General features: G+C 38.4%; 1 long non-coding RNA gene across 1 annotated transcript in view; it reads left to right on the top strand.

The window, feature by feature from the left end:
* Nucleotides 1-849: 849 nt before the first annotated feature.
* The window catches only part of LOC125618562, an 11,113-nt gene continuing 4,719 nt past the window's right edge, over nt 850-7,243 (top strand). The window contains exons 1-2 of the long non-coding RNA XR_007349901.1: nt 850-1,058; nt 2,609-2,611. This is a non-coding gene — a long non-coding RNA (uncharacterized LOC125618562). The remainder of the gene's footprint in view (nt 1,059-2,608; nt 2,612-7,243) is intronic.

The following is a 7,243-nucleotide window of genomic DNA, read 5'->3' on the forward strand; positions in this document are numbered from 1 at the left end:
CCAATCCTTAAAAAACAAATGCCAGATGTCTTGTTTGATATAAAGAGAGCAACTAAGAACAGAACAGGGAGGAAGAGCATGAGGAAAAGATTAACATTAAACAGAGTCGAGTGGGGGGAGAGAAAGGGAGAGAGAAGGGAAATCATATGGAAATGGTAGGAGACCCTCAATGTTACACAAAATTACACATAAGAGGTTGTGAGGGGAAAGGGGGGGAAACAAGGGAGATAATTGAACAACAGCAGATGAGTTAGAGACGGAAGATGGGAGGGGAGGGGAGAGGGGATAGTAGGGGATAGGAAAGGTAGCAGAATACAACAGTCACTAATATGCCATTATGTAAAAATGTGAGTGTATAACCGATGTGATTCTGCAATTTGTATTCAGTGTAAAAATTGGAGTTCATAACCCACTTGAGTCAAATGTATGAAAGATGATATATCATGAGCTTTGTAATGTTTTGAACAACCAATAAAAAAAAAACAATATAGTTTCGTTTAGTGAACAAGAAGTACTACATGTAAAATTTCCTTCATATCACTTTTGTGTACAAATCATCTTTGTAAATATGACACTCCCTTATTCTGACCAACCCTTTCCCCAACAATGCAGTGGCAATTAAGAAAAGTTAACCAGAAAACTTCCTTTAATATTCACTTCTTCATCTTAGTCCTCCTCTCTCCCATCCCTATTTCTTTCTCCTCTCCAGACCTAGCAGTAGCACTTAAGGTACAGGCTGAAGTTTGCTCAGGTTTTGCTCTGAATTTGCTTTTTGCTAGAACTTGATAGATACATCAAAGCTTCAGGACCAACTACCCATAGTTCTTGTTCTATCATTTCCTGGTCCTTTCTTTCTTTCTTTTTATTATTTCTTACATACATCCCAATAAAGGAGTGCATTACATTCATAATTTCTTTTGCATTACAATTCTTAATACACCTTTACACCACAATTTATCAAATTGCTGTTGTATATAAGGTATGCTGTCACTAAATTCACATCTTCATACATGAATTTTGTATAATGATGACCGTCTCCTTCCACTATCCTTGCTATGGTCCTTTCTTTTAATCTGGCACTAAACAGTTAAAACTTAACTGCCACATTGCCACCAGCCCATCCCAATTCAGAACACAAGTGTTATGGTTTAGATATTAAGTGTCCCCCAAAAGCTTATGTGTGAGATAATGCAAGAAACTTTAGAGGTGAAATGGTTGATTTATGGACTTTAACCTAATTAATGCATTAATCATCTAATAGAAATTAACTGGGTGATAAGTATAGGCAGGTAGGGTGCGGCTAGAGGAGGTAGGTCATGGGGGGAGAGCTTGCCTGTAGGGTATGTATTTTGTTCTTGGTGAGCAGAGCTCTCGCTCTGCTTCCTGGTGGCCATGTTCTGAGCCACTTTCTTCCACCTCACTCTTCTGCCATGATGTTCTGCCACTCTTGGGGCACAGAGCCATGGACTTAGCCATCTAGTCACTGAGATCTATGAAACTGTGAGATCCAAATAAGCTTTGCGTCCTCTGAAATTGTTCTTGTCAGGTCTTTTGGTCACAGCAGCAAAAGAGGTGACTAAAACAACAGGTAAGCTTCCAGCTAATGATTGGGGTAAGGGCAGGTGTCATCCAGGCCCTCCTTACTCATGTCCTTTCTCATGCAGGAGGTATTATGAAGAAAGTTTGGATCCACAATCTTTTTGCTTATGAAGAGCCAGACATTCTAACATTATGGCATGAGCATTACACATTACATACTATACTATCTCCAAAAGGTGAGGCAGAATAAACATTTTCTCTTTCTAAGTTGATTATCTCAGATATTTGCTATAGTCACAGAAATATGATTAATACAGATGATGTGTAAGTCAGTGAGTGTGACTTTCTTCCAACAAAACTTCATTATGGGCACTAAAATTTGTGTTTTGCAAAATTCACATATGTCCCAAATTGTTATTATGCTTTTCTCTTTTTTCATTTAAACCTTTCAAAATGTAGGAAATTGTTCTTGGCTTTCATACTGTAAATAAATCAGACTGGATTTTGCCTGTGGGCTATAATCTGCCAAATCAGATATTCATGATATTCATTGCTGGTCTCTTTGAATGCATTTTTCCTGTCTTCTTATAAAACATACTTAAAGGGAGTCACACATATAACTGCTATCTTTTTACTCATACTGTATCATCATTATATTATATTATATTATATTATATTCCAGCTGAAATCAGTTCTGGAGCAAAGGAATATCCATAAAATAATATAAATAGTTTCATTTAGTGAAGAAGAATTACTACATGTGAAATTTCCTTTACATAAATTTTATGTACAAATATTCATCTTGAGTATTTCCATCAATTGAATCAAGTCACACATTGATCACAGCTTGCTCCCTACAAATGCTAATCCAAGCTATATCCTTTAGTACCCTTTACAAGGTTTTTTTTATTTTCAACATGTCAAAATATTTATGGGCTTCAATATATCTCTCCTTTTGAACCTTCTTTGTAGTAATGCAGTGCTGGAGCAGTGCTCAGAGGTTTCTTCCACATACAGTGGAAACAGATTATGCAGAAACCATTGGCATTCATCAGGAATACTTCCAAAGGCCGTCAAATACCCCAAATATATGAATATCACTAGAATATATATTTTCTCATAAAATGTGATAAAATATAGCTGCAAAATCTTAGTGACTCCTTTAAGATCCTTTATAAGTAATGAATATGGAACCAAAGTCATTTTATAAGGCTGTACTGCTTTCATGAGAGTTACTGTGAACATAAAAAACTCAAAGTAAACACTGACCTTCTGGATAGGACCACTTACTAGCTAAGTGACTACATTCTACAGGTCCACCTGGCAGAAAACACTACTCAAATTAACGTCCCAACACAATTATGAGCTAGGTTCTTTCATGAACATTTGAGGACCATGGTGAAATTGCAAATATTAAATTTGTGAATGCTAAGGTTCTGGTAAAGAAGGAACACCTGTAAGGGGTTAGATTACTGAATAGCAGTATGATATCAAATAAATATAAATAAGTTACCAGTAAGAGTTGTCCAAATATGGAATGGGCTATCAAGTAAGACTCCTTTCTTAGGTGTTGACAATTAAAGGAGTGATCCAGGAGGCATATGGTTTGAATTAGATCAAGACCCTCACAAATATGCTTGGAACAGCAAACCCCTTCTTATAAAACTTTCCCAATAAAATCCTGAGGATATAAGGGTCTATAAAACAGTGGAATAGGTAGCCCATAAGAGAGCTACCCATTAATGGTTGATATTATTTGGTATAAAAAAATTATTGAAAAAGAATGAAAGTAATTCTGAAGACTAAAGGCCTGGAAACACTATGGGTAGATGTTGGTGTAACTCCACATTCAAAGGCTGAAGAATCAATAGTCTGATGTCCATAGGCAATGGCAGCAGAAAAAAGGTACCTACTCAAGATAAGCAGAGTGTGCTCAAGAGTGAGCCTCCCTCTTTTTCTGCTTTATTGTTCCATCTGGGTCCCCATCCTATTGGACCACACTCAGAGTGGTCCTTCTCCATCAGTCCACTGATCCGCATGCCAGTTTTCTCTGAAAATAACCTCACAGACACACCAAGAAGTATGCTTTACCAATTATCCATGCATCCTTCAAACCAATCAGGTTGACAGCCAAAATTATCTATCAATATTGAAATGCTTTTGTTTCTAATTAGCAAAAAGAAAACAAATCCAACACTGGGCAAAATCAACAAATTAGATTTTCTCTCAAAAGTAATTGTCAACAGCAAAGGAAACATTTAAGAGTATAAAGAGAGAGCCTATAGAAGGGAGAAAAACTCTGACAGCTTCCAACAGGGGGAAATTTCCAGAATATATAAAGAACTAAAACAATGAATACCAAATAAACAAATAATGCAATAAACAAATAGGCAAAGACTTAATAGACATTTCTTAAAACAAGAACTACAATGTCTAGCAAATGTATAAAAAATGTTCAACATCTTTAGCAATCAGGGAAATGCAAATCAAAATTACACTTAGATTTCATCTCACTCCAGATAGAATAGCTATTATCAGGAACAAAATATAATAAATTCTAGAATGGATGTGAGGAAAAAGGAACACATACACTATTGGTGAGACTGTAAATTAGTACTACCATTTTGGAAAGCTGTATGGAGGTCCTCAAAATACTAGGAATAGAACCACCATATGACACAGCTATGTCACTCTTCAGTATATTTATTCAAAATAATTAAAGTCATCATCCTAAAGCAATATATGCAGACCCATGTTTATAGCAGTACAATTCACAATAGCCAAAATATGGAGCCAGCCTAGGTGGCTATCAACAGATGAATGGATAAAGAAAATGTCACACACACACACACACACACACACACACACACACACAGAGAGAGAATGGAACTTATTCAGTCACAAGGAAGAATGAATTTATGTCATTTGCAGAAAAATGGATGGAACCTGAAAATATTAAGAGAAATAAGTCAAATTCAGAATGACAAGGATCATATGTTTTTCTCTTATCTGTGGAAGATAGAGAGGAAAAAGAATAAAAACTGTAAAGGTCTCATGAGGATAGAAGGGAAGCCAGAAGAAGAGAAGAAGGTGACCAGGTAAAAGGGATAGTAAAGAGAAAGGGAGGTACTGGGGAATGAATTTGACCAAATTATGTATGTATGACTATGTAATAATGCATATCACTTACATGTGTAATTATGATGTACCAATAGACTTTTTTTTAAAAAAAGTAAGTGGTAAAATGATCTGGATTTCATAGCCCAATGTTAGTCCACTAGCATTATATAAGATAATATATAAGATATCTGCCACGCGACCAGCGCTGGCTTCATTAAGAAGGTTCGATTCTTGAGTAAACACTAGGGAGTTCTAAATTAAAGAGACAAGACTCTAATTACCTTTAATATCAGATCCAGGACGGCTTCTCCTAGCTCCCGCCTCCAGCCACCTAATGCGGTGAGGAGGTTTACAGAAAAGACAAGAGAGAACACACCAGGGAGTGGACTTTTATTGGGGAACAAAAAATTCAAGGTAAAATCCCATCCAATGAAGGTTAAGTGGGGCAGCATTCCATGGTCAGGGGCGACGACTGGGTCTTGGGGAAGTGGCCAGACCCGCCTCTGCATGGACAAGCCCTCGGACCTGGAGAAGGGTAGGGAAAGCTCTGACACAGCTGTGTCTTAGCGCCTCTCACCCAGCCAGGAGGTAACTCAAATCACATGCGAGGATGGCCTCCCACAAGATAAACAACTGAAAATTATTAGAACAAAGAAGAACATCAAGCCAGGTGGTCAGGTAGAAGGTCTACATATGAAAGTTAGAAGTTTTACTATCTACTAAAAATAATACAGAAATATGCTTTTAGCAAAAATTTCCATTCATAATATAACAGACTCAGCTTATGATATGTGCTAAATAGTATAAAAAATTATAAAATATTATTTAAGAGCATGAAAGGAAATCTAAATAAATGTTGATACAGTTGTATTAATCAACTTTGTATCATTGTGAACAAAATATCTGAAAAGAACAACTTGTAAGAGGAAAAGTTTATTTGGGGTTCATAGTTAAATAGTGTCAGTTCATGTTCAACCAACTCCATTGCTTTGGGCCTGAGGTGCGCAGAACAGCTTGGTAGATAGGCATGGTAGAGGAAATCTGCTTAGCTTATGTCAGCCAAGAAGCAAAGACAGAAAAACCGAAGCCAGGGACAAGATATAGTCCCTAAGAGCATACTTCCAGTGAGCTACCGTCTCCAGCCATGCCTCACCTGCCTACAGTTACCACCCAGTGGACCATTTGAATTTTTAATCCATCACATGGAATCATCCATTGATGAGGTTATAGTTTTCATAATCTGCTTTTTTCACCTCTGAGCTTTGCTGCCTTGCCTACATATTATGGGGGACATTTTGAAATCGAAACCACAGTGTAGGTATTCTGACCATGGAAATGTGCAGGGAAGCATTCCTCTGGTGAGCAAACTCCCCCTGGGGGTAACTGGCACTCTGTTTCCAACGCTTGGAATGCTTGGCAGTTTCTCCTTGAAGCTAGTAAGATAACTAATACAGGTGCAGTATCTAGTTGCTATGGTAATGTCCTTTGGACTTTGAACTCAGATATCCAGCACCTGGGATTAAAGTAATACTAAGTAATAATGTAGTCATGGCACTAATGACCTAATGTAACTTATTGATATAAATAAAGCTTGGCCTCCCAGCCATTCTGCCATTCTTTTCCTGCCTCTGCATCTTGTCTCTGTGTCTTCCTTTTATTTTCCTTACACCACAGCAGGTATGAAGTTTCCATTTTTAATGTCAATTCAATTTTAATTTTATTTCCAACAAATTTCCATAGTGATTTTTTTCAGCTGAAGTTGACAAAATGACCTTAAAGCTTATCTGCAATATTAGACAATAATATTTAATATTTAGAAAAAAAACTATATCAATATTAAAATATATTACAAAGATACTATACATAAAACACCTCTGATATTGGTATTAGAATTAAAACATGGATAAAAAAAATATTAACAAAGTGAATCTTGAAAAGGATAGAGTAATATATAGTTAAGGGACTTAGTTCCTTATGAGAATGCTACTCTAACATAGGTTTTATTATTATTTAGGTATAGTGAGTTCACAACTAAAGAAAGATCAAGAGAGGTTTGCAATTTAAAAGATAACTTGATGGGATCCAACATGGCGGCCGGCAAGGAAGCAGCACTTTCAGTATCTCCACATTAACCGGATCAGAAACACCCATTAAAACAGCTACATTCTACCTACTGAGGAACTTCTAGCAAAATTCCGCTGAAAGGAGACCTGCCAGGAAGTAGTAAGTTATATTAGAGGTGACAGTTGGCCCCAGACAAGTGAATCTTGGCCGGCCACGCGGGCGCAGAGGTCCAATCCCGCAGCCACCGCCCAACCGGCTCTGCAAGCGGCCCCCGGCAGCCCGGGGCAGTGAGAAGGGTCCCCGCCTGGCTCGGCAGACGGCTCCCGCCATCCTGGCTCTCCTGGCGGCCCCGCTCGCTAGGTGATCGGCCACCCCGCCCGCCCGGCTCTTAGCCACGAGGAGGCCACTGCCTACCGGGTTCTATAAGCGGCCCCCGGCGGCCGGCGCGGCGAGAAGGGTCCCTGCCTGGCCTGGCAAACGGCCTGCGCCCTCCTGGCTCTGCTAACGGCTCCGCCCACCC

The sequence above is a fragment of the Marmota marmota genome, unplaced genomic scaffold (genome assembly GCF_001458135.2).
Source record: "Marmota marmota marmota unplaced genomic scaffold, marMar, whole genome shotgun sequence".
Classification (NCBI taxonomy): Eukaryota; Metazoa; Chordata; class Mammalia; order Rodentia; family Sciuridae; genus Marmota; species Marmota marmota.